Consider the following 17,421-nt stretch of genomic DNA (forward strand, 5'->3'; position numbering starts at 1 on the left):
AAACCATCCCTGCATTCCAGGGATGAAGCCTACTTGATTATGGTGAATGATAGTTTTGATGTGTTCTTGGATTCGGTTTGCAAGGATTTTGTTGAGTATTTTTGCATCAATGTTTATAAGTGAGATTGGTCTGAAGTTCTCTTTCCTTGTAGGTTCTTTGTGTGGTTTAGGAACGAGGGTTATTGTGGTCTCGAAAAATGAGTGAGGTAGTGTTCCATCTGATCTTATTTTGTGGAATAGTGTGGATAGTATTGGTATTAGGTCATCAATAAATGTCTGATAGAATTCTGCACTGAACCCATCTGGACCTGGGCTTTTTTTTTTGGTTAGGAGGCTTTTGATGACTGTTTCTATTTCTTTAGGTGTTATGGGATTATTTAGATGGTTTACCTGGTACTGGTTTAAATTTAGAATCTGGTATCTGTCTAGGAATTCATCCATTTCCTCCAGATTTTCCACCTTTGTTGAGTATAGGCTTTTTGTAGTAGGATCTTTTGATTTCTTGAATTTCCTCAGTTTCAGTTGTTATTTCTCCACTTTCCTTTCTGATTTTGTTAATTTGGGTACTCTCTCTGTGCCCTCTAGTTAGTCTGGCTAAGGGTCTATCAATCTTGTTAATTTTCTCAAAGAATCAGCTCTTGGTTTTGTTGATTCTTTGAATGGTTCTTTTTGTTTCTATTTGGTCAATTTCTGCTCTGAGTTTGATTATTTCTTGCCATCTACTCATCTTGGGTGTAACTGCTTCCTTTTGTTCTAGAGCTTTCAACTGTGCTGTCAGGTTGCTAGTGTATGCTCTCTCCAGTTTTTTTTTTTTTTTTTTTTGGAGCCACTCAGAGATATGAGTTTTCCTCTCAGTGCTGCTTTAATTGCATCCCATAGGTTTGGGTATGCTGGGTTTTCATTTTCATTAAATTCTAGAAAATTTTTAGTTTCTTTCTTTATTTCTTCTTTAACAATGCCATTGTTTAATAGAGAATTGTTTAGTTTCCATGTGTATGTGGGATTTTTACTTTCTTTGTTGTTATTAAAGATCAGCCTTAGACCATGGTGATCTGATAGGATACATTGGAATATTTCAATCTTCTTATATTTATTGAGGCTTGTTTTGTGACTGATTATATTGTCAGTTTTGGAGAAGGTGCTGTGAGGTGCTGAGAAGGTGTATTCTTTTGTTTTAGGATGAAATGTTTTGTAGATGTCCATTAATTCCAGTTGGTTCATAACTTCTGCTAGTTTCACTGCGTCTTTGTTCAATTTCTGTTTCCATGATCTGTCCATTATAAGAGTGAGGTGTTGAGGTCTCCCACTATTTTTGAGTGGGGTTCAATGTATTTTTTGAGCTTTAGTAGCGTTTCTTTTATGAATATGGATGCTCTTGTATTTGGAGCATATGTGTTAAGGATTGAGAGTTTCTCCTGACACATTTCCCTTGTAATGAGTAAAAAGTGTCCTTCCTTATCTTTTTTTATAACTTTTGGTTGGAAATCTACTTTATTCGATATTAGAATGGCTACTCCAGCTTGTTTCTTGGGGCCATTTGCTTAGAAGGTTTTTTCCAACCTTTTACTCTGAAATAGTGTCTGTCTTTGTCTCTGAGATGAGTTTCCTGTATGCAGCAAAATGCTGGATTCTGTTTATTTATCCAGTCTGATATCCTATATCTTTTTATTGGGCAATTGAGTCCATTTATGTTAACAGATATTAAGGAATAGTGGTTGCTGTTTTCTGCTATTTTTGCTTTTAGAGGTAGAATTGTGCCTGTGTGTCTTTCTTCTTTTTGTTTTCTTGCTTAGGTATTTTCTTGTTTTTACTAGGATATAGTTTCCCTTCTACTGGGCTTTCTACCTATAATTCATTGTATTGCTGGGTTTGTAGTCAGATATTGTGTAAATTTAGTTTTGTCCTGGAATTTCTTGGTCTCTCCATCTATGGTGATTGAGAATTTTGCTGTGTATACCAGCTTGGGCTGACACTTGTGTTCTCTTAGGGTCTGCATGATGTCTGTCCAGGATCTTCTAGTTCTCATAGTCTCTGTTGAGAAGTCGAGTATGATTCTAATTGGTCTGCCTTTATATGTTACATGACCTTTTTCCCTTACTGCTTTTAGTATTCTTTCTTTGCTTTGGGTACTTTGTGTTTTGACTATTATGTGTCGGGAGAAATTTCTTTTCTGGTCCATTGTATTTGGAGTTCTGTAAGCTTCTTTTATGCTCATGGTGATCTCATTCTTAAGGTTAGGGAAGTTTTCTTCTATGATTTTGTTGAAGATATTTACTGTGCCTCTTAGTTGATATTCTTTGCCCTCTTCTTATTATCCTTAGGTTTGGTCTTCTCATTGTGTCCTGGATCTCCTGGACATTTTGGGTTAGGAGCTTTTTTGGCTTTTGCATCTTCTCTGACTGTTTTGTCTATGTTTTCAATGATGTCTTCAGCCCCTGAGTTTCTCTCTTCCATTTCTTATAGTCTGTTGGAGATTCTTGCAGCTGTGACTCCTGATTTCTTATTTTAGGTTTTTTACCTCTTGGGTTGTCTCCTTTAGTGTTTTATTTATTGTTTCCATTTCTATTTTAAATTCCTTCTTCAATTCCTTCATCTATTGGTTTTGCTTTCCTCTAGTTCTTTGATTTCTTTAAGTGTTTTTCTTGTTTCCTCTTTAAAAGCTTCTATTTCTTTATGTTTTTCTCCCATTCTTGTTTAAAGATCTCCATCATCATCTTGAGGCATGATTTCAGGTCTGTGTCTTCTTTTTCTGGAGTGTTTGGCATTCTGCTGTTTGCTGTGATGGGAGAGCTGAGTTCTGATGTTGCCAGGTTGTCTTGGTTTCCTTGGGGTAAGTTTTTTCACTTTCCTTTTGCCATCTTGTTGTCTGTGTTTAAATGTGGTCTTGTTGTCATTGATTGGTTCCTGTCTCTCCCTTGTACCTGTCCTGTGTCCCTGGATTTCTGCTGTTGTAGGTGGTAAATGGCTTGAGCATTTGGTTCACACCTAAGGGCCTACCTGGTGGACCTGAGTCTTTATGGTAGAGTTCCTGCTCTTCTAGACCAATCGGAGGGCCACACCTCTGCGTGCTAGGCCTAGCCCTCTCTGAGCCTGGCTACTCGCAGCACAGCCTCGCCAGGCTTGTGTCCCTGGATCTCCACTGTTCCTGGTGGCAAATGGCCTGAGCATTTGGTCTGCACGCCAGGGCCTTCAGGGTGGAGTCCCTAAGGCAGAGTTCCTGCTCCCCTTAATCAATCGGGTGGGGGGGGTTGTGCTTTCTGCGCCCCAGGCCTAGCCCTCTCTGAGCCCTGGCTACTTGCAATGCAGTCTCACCAGGCCTGAGTCCCTGAATCTCCCATAAAATTAAAATTTAACTGAGACTCCTGCTGTTTTATCAAGTAACTCTGCTGGAGATGAAGACATTTTTTTTAGCTTCTAACTTTGACATCTCACAACTTTTTTTATCTTAAATTTTATGGAAATGATGAGTTTTGAATTTTAAGTGAGATCCACTTTTATACTGGTCACCATTAATGTGATGTGTTAATAAAATCTGTAATGTTCTTCTGTTGTGCCAGGGATTGTTGAAATTTATTCTGGATGCAGACTTGGATCTTCCTTAGATCTTATCATAAATAGAAGAGTCTCTCATTTGTGTTTCTTGCAAGAATTTCTATTCTTTTTTGACTTTCAAAATACAAAATTCATTACTATTCCAGAAGAGTATAAGTAATTGTCTCAGACAAATTTAACATACCAGGACTGGAGAGATGGTTCAGTAGGTAAAGTGCTTGCCACACAAGTGTGAGGTTCAGAAGAAACTCGGAAGCAGGGACAGACATCCATATTCCTGGAGCTCCTCTGGGAGGGTGAGAAGTGGAGACAGGAGAATTCTGAAGATTACATGCCAGTTAGCTTCACACACACAGTAGCAAACCACAAGAGACTCCGATTCAAACAAGGTAGATGGTTGGGACTGGAACCCAAGGATGTTCTTTTACGTCTGTATTCATTGCACACACGCAAGCACATATCATACTACCCAAATCACCAAAACAAAAGAAAAGCAATGTTTAAGTTCCACATAGTAATATGTCCTAACAGCATGTGGTGTGTGCTGGGGTCAGAAGAACTGCCATCTACTATGGTTCAGTACTGGCTTGTGTTGGGTTGCTCACTGGTTTGCAAGTTTCGCTTTCATTCACAATTTGGGTTGTTAAGCTCAAAGGACCCTGAGAGCCAAATCAGTTGACAGGGACACAAGCCTTGGGTGTGTCCTGAGTCAGAGGCAGGAGCTGAGCATTAGCCAGATCTTGTAGATAGGACACACACATCAGATAGGAGAAGGTGTGGCTGTTTCTCCAGGGTTTGGCCAGACACCAACCACTTGGCTTCATGGTATGGTCTAATTCCAGACAGCATGGAGATGCCCTCTGTACTCAACTCCATTTGTGGTAGCCCCAGACAGCACAAGCATTGTCTCTTTAGGACCAGCAGATCACTACTGGAAATATTGGTAAGTATCAGAGAGATATTTGGGGGATTCGTTGCTCCTCCATGCCATTGTTACATGTCTGTGTAATCCAAAAGAAAAAAAAGGTAACTGCTTCAGTCTTTATCATTGCCAAGTCTAGGTCTGTACATGTGTGTGAATGGGGAGATTGAGACAAAAACGACATTTGTTGGGCGTTATCACCATCAATAGGTCATCTATATGCTTTCTATCTTATCTGCTTGGGACTTTCTGGACATATATACTCACATTTTTAGGTTGCACTCTGGAAGGAATTCTTGTACAATTTTCTCATTTATGTACCCAAGACGCTCAGGGGGTTGACTGGCTCGCGGCTGGTGCTCAGGCATAGTTACTGAAACGAGCGAGAAAGTGCCGTGCCCATTTGTCTCAAGGACAGTTCTGCCAATAGTGGTGAGCCTCATTCCCATCTACACACTTTCAACAGAGCAACAGGGAAACCTCCTGGCAGGACACGCCCCTTCCGGAGGAATGGCAAAGAACCCAAAGGAAGAGATGGGGTCTAAAGACAGCACAAGACAATTGCGAGACCGAGGAAATGAAGCTTCTGGTATTATGGCTCTGTGAAGTGTTTTCTCAATTCTTCGTTTGTTTCTATGGGACCTATGACTTTTCAGGGAGGAAAAAAAAAAAACAAACCTAATATTCATGTTTCCCTTTAAAAACACTGCAAACAGAACTATACTTGTGTACAGCGTCCCAACTTGCAGACATGTTTCCTGTGCGTCATTTTTCTTTTCTGAAAACACACAAGGCCACAATCCAGCGATCAGTGTTCTTCTTCTGTCCTAGTTAGGGTTTTATTGCTGCGAAGAGACGCCATGACCATGTGACTCTTATAAAGGAAAAACGCTTACTTAATTGGGGTTGGCTTATATTTTCAGAGGTTTAGTTTATTATTACCATGATAGAAAGCATGGCAGCCTACAGGCAGACATGGTGCTGGAGAAGGAGCTGAGAGCTCTACATCTAATCCACAGGCAGCAGGAGACTGTGTACCACACCAGGCATAGCTTGAGCACATGTCACATCAAATCCCACCACAACAGGCCACACCCACTCCAAGAAGGCCACACCTCCTGATATAACACTCTCTATCGGTCAAGCATCCACACACAGGAGTTGTTGGGCCATTACTATTCAAATCACCATTGCTTTATACAAAAGCAACCAGGACACTCAGCTTCATAGAAGCTAGGTGAACTGCTTAGGCCCATAAAATGGCAGAACAAGGCCTGAACCCAGTTCTCTAGTGCTCATGTGAAGGTCATTTGTGCCTCTGTTTCTCTTTTCAAAGTTTAAGGTGATTTGCAGCTTAAGTTTATTCAAATATATTAGAAAGACTTAATTCACTCACACAATTGTCAAATCCAGCAAATTAAAGCTAAAGAGTCGTTAATTGCGATTATTCCAAATGTACTAATTAAGTTAACCTTAAGCTAGGTGTTTTTATTACATATGGAGCTACAAACATCTAAATTCTTCAATAACAAACATCTACAAATTTCAGGTCTTACAAGAAGTAGTGATAAAATGACTCCTATTGACCTTCTGCTGTATTCATAGATCAATGCCTTATTCAACCATCATCAGAGAAGCTCCCTCCTGCAGCTGATGGGAACAGATGCGGATACCCACCATGAGACATTGCTCTGAGTCTTTGGGACACACAGCTCTGAATGGGATGTTTCCATCAAATTCCTCCCCTCAGAGCTCAGGAAAGAGGAGGCACAGGGTTGTCTGTGTATATATTATGGCTTTTAGTTAGTGTTTTTATTAATTAATTAATTAATTAATTAATACAGAGGCTCACTACCCAGCCCTGGCTGGCCAGAAACTCATACAGAGCTCTGCTTACCTCTGCTCCCCAACAGCTTGGATTAAAAGCATGTATCACCATTCCCAGCTCTTTATAATTCTAGTTGATCATTCGTTCATTCTTTAGTCTCCATAGCTACAGAATGATAAAAGTTGTAGTGTTGTCTTAATGGAGAACCAGTTCATCTGCTCATTCCTGTACTTGCCTAGAATTTTTCTAGACCGTAAAAGAGGGACAACTGACTATAGTGGATGAGAAGCCACAGACTCCAACCCAATATCCTGCAAAGGTCTAAGTCTGCAGAATAAACATGGAGAGAGCATTGAGCTCCGGGCTGAAGGCCCTCAAGTCCAGTGGCAAATGGGGGTGTCCTGCGAGCATCTGTGTGTTGTGAGTCACAGGGAAAGGAGGCAAAAATACAAGGGTTAGATTTGATGTATCACCTCTAGATTTAAAACCCACCCATGAGAAATGCCACTTATGAGACCTCCATCCCCAGGTCCAAACTCTTTCCTACCAACCCTACTGCATCATGGATCAAGTTTTCAGTGCATAGGTTTGGGGACAAACACCAAAATTACAAGAAATTTCTGTGAAATGAATGATCTATTTTTTTTTCCATCTGGGGGAAAAATTAAATGTTAAGCCAATCCTGAATGATGTAATAGAACAGTCAGCTTCAATTTCGCCATCAAGAATCAGGGTCCCTGTGAAAGCTGCCTGCCACATGTAGAAACTGAGGCAGCCAACCAGATTTTAAGAACCCCTCTAGCTGTAAAAGTTAGCATCCTTTATTTTCCCTGTCTGGCCCTAACTCATTCGGATGACATCAGGACCTCTCCCCACACCTGCTGTCCCAGAACTCCCTGGACTCATCTTCACTGTCAACGTTTAAATAAACAGACCTGGAATGTTCTAAATCTACAATATATGAAGAGCCTCTCTGGAATGTCTCACCAGGCTGTTCCTGAAGACAAATACCAGATTCTAAAGAGGAAGATTAACTATGCAGACAACATGCTTGTAAATTACAGCAAATTATACAGCAGAAGAGGGGTCTGGAGGGAGAGGCAGTTTCACTGTGAACTTGGCTAAGGCATCTGATTCTGTTCCCAGAGGGAAGGAGGCTCATTCAGACATGCATGCTCACTGCTTTTCCTGCTCTTTGGGGGTAGCTGTGGTTGCTGGCCTCTTCTCTCCTCCTTCCTGTCTGTTGTGGGAGTTGCTTTAAATTGGATGAAGTTACTTTGTGGGTGGGTTTTAGAAACCCATGTGCTACTGGCAGTTGAGTGAGGCTTTCCATCAGTGGGAGACGATTACAGAGTTATCTATCAGAAAGTTGATTGATAGGACCCTTAGCCTAGCAAAGTGCGTGGTGGCTCTAGCCCTGTTTATAACCATCGTTTCTCCTCTTCTCTCTTTCTACTTATTTCTTCTCCTTAGCCTCTGCTCCTCTGGCCTCCTTCTTATACCCTTTCATCCTTCCCTCCTCTAAACATGACTTGAGCCTCTGCTTCTCCTTTGAAGAGCAATGGAAGTGTTGTAACATTTGGGCAATTAATGAAAAAAAAAAAACCTATGTGGAACAATAAACATTTGCTCTGTCTAGTCTCAGCTAACAGGTTCATTTTAGGAAACCACTGGGGCTGCTTGTTGATGATGTACACCGTCATCTCTTCCACCCCAGGAGCCAACCACAGCACTTCACAATGGGCAACTAGACAAAAGCTCAAGGTAACCAAGTGAGAAGGCATCTCAGCTGTGATTAGTCATGTAACAGTCTTGCCCACACCCATAACTGAACCAAAAGTAGGGAGGGAAGGCAACGGCAGGAGGTGAGTGCTTTATATTTGGAATCCAGTGGAATGGGAATGTAGTGCCTCATGTCAGATCAGGGTGATGGAAGGAAAAAGACAGAGTGAAGAGAGAAAGCAGACATCAGAGGGGGCTGCTGGAGAAAGAGCTGGGCCTTTGTGCTAAAAAGCAGAGTGTTTTGAAGCATTGGCTATTGAATAAGCTATAAGCATTTATTATGTGCTTACTGGATGTTGTAGGTCCTATGAGAAATTTGCATAGAAAATCAGTGTGAAAATTTCAGAGGCAGGCAACCATATATAATCTGAACAAATAGAACAGGAATGAACAACAGATCACAAGTGAAATTCAGAAGCTTTTTGTAAAGAAGCTGATGCATATGCCACCCTCTCTGATGGCACCCTTCTTCTATACGCCTCTTTGTCTTTCAATGTCATTACTTTGGGACCCAGATGAACATGGACATCAAGGTATTCAGAGCTGTGAACAATCTCACAGGTATAAACCATGACACAGCTCACAAACTCTCTTCTTCTGGAGATTTTTCTCCGGAATGCACATGATTTCTCTCAGGGTGTAGGTAATATTTAAAGCATTAATGCAAATACTATGCCGATCACAAGACGTCAAATTTCACAAGGCAAGATTTGGTTTTTGTTCTTACTAATAAACAGCCTCAAAGAATATGTGAGCTCCCTAAAAGCTAAGTTCTGGAAATAGCTAAGATTGTTTTGTGTCTTCAGTTTTATATAAACCGGAAAGTGAAATCATAACTCTAACTTTTTGGTCATCACCATAAGATTTCAAGGCACGTGAATTTATTGTCCCCTCCTAATACACTGGGCTAACTCAACAGAAGAAACAGAAGGCAATGCATACAGTATAATTTACATTTTTATACATTTTTTTCCTTAACGAAAAACTTTTGAAATGTGTCTTTAGTCAAAATAAAGAATTCTGGAGGATTTGTGGGTTGTAATGAGGAGCCCAGTGATTTCCAAGGATGATTAAATCCCAGTGGTATAAGGAGGCATACCAGTGCCAAGACTGTGCCCTGGGGGCAGCCTCCCTCCAGAGGCCTGTCTTTAATCATTGTTATTGATTCTGGAGAGCCATGTGGTCAGCAGAACATTCAAGGCATCACTCTGGGGAGACATTTAAATGGCACAGTCTTGCTGATGAAAAGTTATAAGTCTGCAAATCATATGGGTAAAGACCCAGGAGCACAGCTGCTATAGTGTGTGGTGCATTAGTTTTCTGGGGCTTTCATAATGGATTATTATGAACTGGGTGGCTTAAAAGGATAGAAATCCCCTCTCGGAGTTCTGGAGGCTGGAAAACAAGGTGTCAGCAGGTCTGTGCTCCCACTCAAAGCTGTAGGAAAGAATCCTTCCTCTCCCTTCCCTGCTTCCTGAGGTTCCCAGCAACCCTTGGTGTTCCTTGGTTCACGGTTGCATTCTTCTGGCGTTTGCCTCCATATTTACGTGGCCTTCGTTAATTTTCTCTTTATGTTCTAATTTGCTTTCTGTTGTTGTGATAAAAACACTGAACAAAAGCAACATGGGTAGAAAAAGGTTATTTATTTATTTATTTATTTATTTATTTATTTATTTATTTGCTTGTAACAGAGCTTATCATCAAGGGAACATAGGGACTCAAGGCAGGAACCCCAAGGCAGGAACTGAAGCAGACACCACGGAGGGAGGAACACTGCTCACTGACATGTTTCATCTGCTTTGCTCACCTACCATCTTATACAGCACAGAACCACCTGTTGAGGAATACCACTGCTCACGCTGGGCTCACACATCAAGTAGGAAGCAAAAAAAAAAAAAAAAATGTCCCATAGATATGCCCATAGGACAATCTGATGGGGTCAATTGTTCAACCGAGACTCCCTCTTCCCAGATATGTCTGGGTTTGTGTGAAGTTGACAAAAGCCAACATGTCTGTGTTTATTTCAGCTTCTCTTTTTTCCTATAATTAGTCATTAGACTTTAGCTACATCCTCATTCAGCATGTTTCCCCTGCACTTTGGCTGTATCCTCAAAGACTCTATTTCCGGATAAGGTCACACTCACAGGTGAGGTTCAACATATCTTTTGTTTGGCTCTGTTTTTGTTTTTGAGACAAGGTCTCATGTATCTGGGCTGGCTTTCAACTTTTTATGTAGTACAAAACACCTTAAAACTATGATCATCTTGCTTCTGGAATTATGAGTATGATGGTGTATGCTTTGTGTGGTGCTGGGTATTAAACACAGGACTTTGTGCTCTAGATAAGCGTTTGACTGAATTACATCCCCAGCCTCTCTGTATACCTTTTTGAAGGAACACTTTAACTCACAACATACGGTAAGATAAAGTTTATTTAATGTTGTCTTTCAAAGTTTTGCATTCCCAGCACCAATGACTGACAGTTCCTTCATGCTCTGCGAGCTTGTAAACTACTTGGTGATGTCAAGTTTGGATTTTAGCCATTCCAGTCCTACAGATGTGTAGTGATTTACCATGGTTGTCTTAATGTTCAGTTCTCAAATGGCAATACATTTACCATTTCCATATACTCATTTCCTTTCATAGAACAACTTTGGGAAGCTGTCTGACTATAACTTTCCCCCATTTTTCTTTAAGTTGGGCTGTTGCTTTCTTGTTGCTATGATTTGGCTAAATGCACCCAAAGGCCCATGTCTAAACTCTTTGTGCCAGTTCTATGACTATTGGGGGGGGGGTTCAAATACCTTTAAGAGGTGGGGCCTTGATGGATTGATGAAGTCTTCCAGTGAGTTCCATGGACATGGGCGGGCCCTGGAAAGGGAGTTTGGCAACCTGGCTCTTCATTCACGTTTTGCTTTCCAGCATCCATGAACCCATAAGGTTACATCACCACACACTCTCTAGCATTACACACAGCCTTGCTATGGCCCAAGGGAATGAATTTAATTGATCACAAGCTGGCACTTCCAAACTATCAGCTAAAGCAAACTTTACCCTTTTAAAGTTGAGCATCTCAGGCTTCTGATACAATAGCAGAAAGCTGACCAATGCCGGTTTTTTAAGATTGGGGTTGGGGTAGAAGTCTTTTAACAGATGTGCATTGTGCACATTTCCCTCCCTGTATGTGATTTGTTTTCTCATTCCCCAGTCTGCTTGGCTGTATTTGTAATCATTTAGGTGTAGGGTTTTCTTTTCCTTTGTGACTTCCTGGCTGACTATGTGGTTATTTCAGCTTACATCACTTTCCGTGTTTGGAAATATTGTTTGTATCTTTCTATTATTCATTTCTAGTATGCTTAAGGCATACGCTACAGATGTTTCATTAGCTCATTTAGTTGGTGTCTGCTTTATGACTCAGGATAGCCTGCCTTGAAGAGTGGTCCATTCTTTTCTGGAAAGAATGAGTTGGTGTTCTGGTATTAGTGAGTAGAGCTTACTACTGGTATTCACTAGATCGAGTTGCTTAATTCATGAACAGGTTTATTTGTATTCTGTCTGGTAGATGTGCCAGTTGCAGGGGTAGGAGATAACTGGATTATAATTTTGCGTTTGCCCATTTCTTTCTTAACACTTATCACTTCACTGCACATACTTGAAAAGCTTATGTTTGGCATTTATGGTGGTTAAACTTAGTTGTCAACTTGGCTGGGTTTAGAATCACCATGGTAACAGAACTCTGTGTGTCTATGAGGTTGCTTCCAGGAAAGTTTCAGGAATGAAGGCCCATCCTTACTGTGGGCAGCAGTCATGGGATGAGTAAGGAGAATGTGAGCTAAGTTTATTCTCTCTCTGCCTTCTGACTGTGCCCAGCTCCTCATACCTACACCATGCTTTTCTCACTGTGAGGGACTGATGTCCCTGACCCCAACTGTAAGCTAAAACAGACCTCCTCTAAGCTATTTAAAATTTTTTAAATTTATTTTGATTTATGATAGATTTACAAGATTCTTCTGAAACCAGAAGAGGATAATAGATTTCTTGGGATTACAATTATAGGCAATTGTTAACCTCCCACTGTAGATGCTGGGAACCGAATTCAAGTCCTTTGAAAGGGCAGCATGCACTCTTGAACTTCTAACTAACTGAGCATTAAGCTGTTTAACATTAGGAGTTTGATCATAGCAGCAAGAAAGATATCTGAAACAATGCTCATATTTAAAATTACCATGCGTTTTTAGCAGGTTGGTTCATTTATCATTCCATAAAGCATTCCCCCCTCATGTTAAGTTTATCTGAAGTCTACTTGATCCACTATTAACACATTCCCTTCTGGTTCTATTCCTGATCAATGTTTGTGTCCTGTAACTTTCTTACCTTTTAATGTATGTTTAAAGCTTGCCTACCTATATCACTGTGTTTGAAGTAAATTTGTCATAAGGCAGAATGCATTTGACTTATGATTTTTGTCCATCTGACAGTCAACTCTTACCTGTTGTATTTGGACCACTTACATTTAAAGAAATCATTAATAGTTTGGAGTTTAAATCTGTTTTGTTGTGTCCTGATTCTACTCCCTTGCTCATACACATACTTGTATCACCTCATGTGTCCTTGGACTCTTTAAAATTTAATTTTGATGCTTCTAGCATTCACAACCATATGCCTTCTACCATTTTCTTGGTGGTCACCTTCAATGTTATAACTGTGTGCATTTATCTTATCACCATTAGCAATATGTGGTTCATTACTTTCATTGTGACATAAAACCTTATTTCTATTTAGGACCTATTATCCTCATCACTTCAAATTTATTCAATTACAACTTAAAACAGAATTATCATTTGATTCTTTCTGCATACATTGAATACCATATCAGATATTTTTAGATTTTTAAAATTACAACTTGTATACATATATTTATATTGTATATTTTCTACATGTTATATTTATATAAGAGATAAATTATAATGATAATTTTTAAAAATAATTTTTATTGCATTTAATTTGTTCTAATGCAAAACATATATTTCAAGCTCACTATGCTGGAAGTGCACAACGAAGCCCTTACACTATGTATCACCTCCTGACAGCCTCCACATAGCTACTGAATGAATGCCTTTAACAAGGCATCTTTGGAGGAAACCATATGCCTGCACAGATGGAACTGGACTCAGTGATAGCTGAGCTTCCACCACACCGAAGCTACTGACCACCAATTTCTGTCAATCCTTAAATGCTCCTTTCCTTTTCTCACCCTCATATTTTAAGCACAATTCCTTAAGACGTACTAAACATCAGGTATCCAAATAAACCTTAACATAATGGGTAAAATGTAAACCGATCTGGTTACACTTTGAAGTCAGGATTATCGCCACTAAAAAGGTTGAAAGTTTTAAATAATACCTGTTTGAGGTCACCTTGTAGTCAGCCTGACTTTGGCATTACACATCTTCATGGTGAACTCTGTTTGTGTTTTAACAATGTTTATAGTCACTATCAACTAATTCCCTGGAAATAGTCTGTCTTTCTGTCTGTCTCTCTGTTGTTCTGTCTCCACTGCTCCTCCTTCCCTCTCTTCCCCTCCATCTTTCATGCCCCTTTGCTTCCTATCATAATAGAAAAGTTTGACGCTTACTCAGCATCCAGTGCTCCTGCTTCAAGCTCCCCCAGTTGTCAAGAAGAAAGCATTCCTATCACTTCCAGCGTTAGCCTCTCAGAACAAGCTCCTAATGTTGGCCTCTCAACTCTTAGATCCCATCTTTCTTTCCACTATCTCAGGCTTTTGCTCACAATGGCCACTTCTGTCTTCAGCTGTGTATAAACCCATCTTGACGTCGCTTTCAAAAGCTTTATCTACTATGGTGATAAATATTCTGATATTTTGTCTATGTTTTCAACATCTTTGCCATCCCCACTCCTCCCACTGCTTCTTCCAGTGAATCCTAGCAGTTTGAGTTCTAACACAGCTGTGAAAAATGTTCAGTCCAGGTGTGCCAAGTGGTCTTCTTTCGTGATATCATGCAATGCTTCCTCGTTTCATCTTCCATCACATTTTGCTCTATTTGATGATACTTATGGATTCATAAAATGTAGATTGTCCTGAAGCTGTTTGTATTTTAATGTTAATTCCACTTCCCCAAGAAGGGCTGCCTAGTCATGTGACTCCAACTGAACCTTCCCATTTTAATTAGTAAAATAAAGGAAAGCCAGTGACTGGGCTAGACATGGGAGGGAGAAAGGGCTGAGAGGTCTGAGGAGAGCAGAGGACAGTGGGGGAAGGTCATGGCAACATGGAGCTTCCCAAGGACCAACTAGACCCAGTTGATATTGATTGGTGTTACAAAGCTATGAACATTAAGGATTTTACAGGTCTAATATCTCATATAGAAGGGCAGTTTGTATCTTTGTCTATTTGATGCAATCTTGTTGTGTAGAGGGTTTGTGGATTGAGAGTTGAATATATAATCCTGTATGAAAAGCTATCGGGCTATAGGGTTGTATTTATGTGGGATTTTGGGGTAGAGGAACACCCCGGGACAGAGGCAGAGAACAGGCCTCTGTAAACTGCCAGGGAAGGAAGTTACATGGACAAGATGGGCTGGTGGTGACTTGGACCAGGTGCTGGAGGTGCACATGGCTCAGTATCAGGGAGATACAGTGAGAGCTCAGGGCCAGTAAAGATATAAACCTTTATTATTTTTTAATATTTACTGCAACAATAAAACATCTATTATATTTATGAAATAACTCTATGAATCCTGTTGCCCTTAACTGAGAAATCTATTGGTTCTGTTAAGATGGTTCTGTTCACATTCCCACAATATCCAATTCTGGTAACCATTAGTTAGTTGTCACCCCTCTGACCAATATCCGTCTTATAATGTCTTGCTGAAGACACCCCCAAGTCACAGCTTTCCCATCTAGTTTATCTCATGTGACCTTTCCTTCTTTGTGCTAAACTAAACCCAATCGACTTATGATTCCAGGTCAGCAATGCTCTGCTTCTTTCATTATGCCTTTGCCAAGCATGAAGAGATATTTAAATCCTCTGTCTATAAACCACGCTAGGGTGTGGTCTTCTTGACAAAATGGTCATGTTAGTTTCCAGTTATGTCGAAAGCAGAGGTTTTACTTCACCAACAATCCATCTGAAAGCATGAATGTCAGGTTCTATTTTCTCACTCTCTTACAATGTGCTAGGCACACAGAAGTTAATCAACTGATTTGATCAATCAATGGCTTAATGTTAATCAGCACTTAAAGAAGTGATATGTGCATTGTGTCACAAAGGGGACTTTAAAAAAATCTTAATAAAGCCTCTTCAAACAGATAAATGAAAAGTAGACTTTTAAACAGATTTCTCATAGTAATGCACTGTGGTATTTGGCTAAAAAGAAGTCTCAGCTTTAAAGCAGATTGCTTAGGGTTAATTCCTTGTTCTCCCACCTAGCTCAAGGTTTGGGGAGTTAAGGAACATCTTTGCACGTTAATATCTCTCCATGAAAACAAGAGGGGATGACACGAGATCAAAGAAGTTGTGTCACATACTGAAAACAATTCTGGTATGTATTGTTCCACAAATGTCCATTATTACTAAATGTTCATTACACATATAGTGATAGTACCTCAGAGCTAAAAGAACCTGTACTTTATAGTTGAAGAGTCGAGGAGCCAAAGTTAATAACTGGCTCACAAATACATGGCAAACTTAGAAGCTAAAAATGAACAAACAAACAACAAAAACCAGTTCTCTTGACCTATTTTCAATGGGATTTTCCTCCTTAAGGATTTCTAAATCTGAACATGAGCTAAGGGACATTCAAGGCTCTTCAGTTTAATTCCCCCATAAAGAATCACACTGCGTGATCATTTATTGCATCTTTACTGGAAACTCCATTTCATAGACTCTTAGTCACAGGAATAGAGCATGTGGGAATTCTAACAGAATTGTATCGTGGCCCCAAGTAAAACTAAGAAACACATGAGTGACAGGAATGGATGCCAAGGTCAGGTCCTCTGAGTTCAGATGGAGCCACAGGAGGAGCATCTTCTGAAAAACAAAAATGTTCAGGGAAAAACGTTGTCTGGAAGAGTCATTATAATGTCGTGCTCCAGGCTATCCTGCCCATACACAAATGCTTTGCAGACAGTGAGGATGCTTTGCCTGGGAAGAATCCGAAATGACGGTTTTGATGAACTCTGAACAACCTCTTTAACAGCCAGGAAAGATACAGGAGCCAAGTACCCGTACCAGGCATGATTTTTGTGGTTTCCGCTTTCTTCCTTGTTGTCTGGAACGGTAGTCAGCCTGGTTGTGCAACCAGGTACACCAGTATTTTAAAATTTAACCTAGCAGATAGAGAATCTCAAAAAAAACTACTACAACAACACAAAGATTGCTATGAACTAGGCACACATAAACCTGTAAGAAGGAATTCTCTTATCAGATTGGGGGAATGGTGCTCTCTGCCTTAATAAGGTAATAGATTTAATTTCTCTAATGCAAATAAAATCAGTATAAGTAACAGGAGTGATGGAGAGAAGGCCACACTAAGTAATCACCTATGTGTCCACAAGGAATGATCACCAACCACCTCAACAGCCAACAAGATGCAGAGAACCCACATTCTCACTGTAGGATTATTTAAAATGTCTCATTGTAGGACACAGACTCTGAGCTTTATTTTTATTGCTTAGGCTTTTATTTCTCAAAGCATGAAATTTCCATTATGCTGAGTCAGAAAGTTAAGTTACCTTCTTTATATTGAAGATGGCGCACATGCTCTCCAACAATCCTACAGTGATGCAAGGTTCCTCCTTTGTGTTTATAATATTTTATATACAACTCTAAATTTACTTGTGACAATGGCTTTTTGTAGTTTTGGTTGTAACCTAGCCTTTAACAGCCAAAGACTTTGTATATTTACCTATGTGTAATGTTTGATTTGTAAACTATTCATTCCTAAGGAGAGACTCCACACCCCATCTCTCTCTGTATTCTTCCAGAGCCTCATAGTACCTCAGATGTTCTATCAGCTCAGTAAATGTGTGGTTTAGTTTCAGCTATACATTTGCTAAGAATTTCCTACTTAAAAAGTGCGACTAATGGACTTTTATGGTTGGAATGCCTTTTCTTTTCATTCTTGAGATATCCTATTTCTGAAGCCAAATATCTAATGCAAAAATTGCCTCGAAAATTTTGTTGACTACTATTGTTATGGCAATAGTTTTCTATTGAAGGGAGCCCTAGCATCTTTTTGTGACAGAGGAAAACAGAAACCCAGAGGTATATCAAGAAGGCCATTCCAGAAAGACTATTGTGCTGCCTATAAAAACCA

Source organism: Micromys minutus (assembly GCF_963924665.1).
Source record: "Micromys minutus genome assembly, chromosome: 11".
Classification (NCBI taxonomy): domain Eukaryota; kingdom Metazoa; phylum Chordata; class Mammalia; order Rodentia; family Muridae; genus Micromys; species Micromys minutus.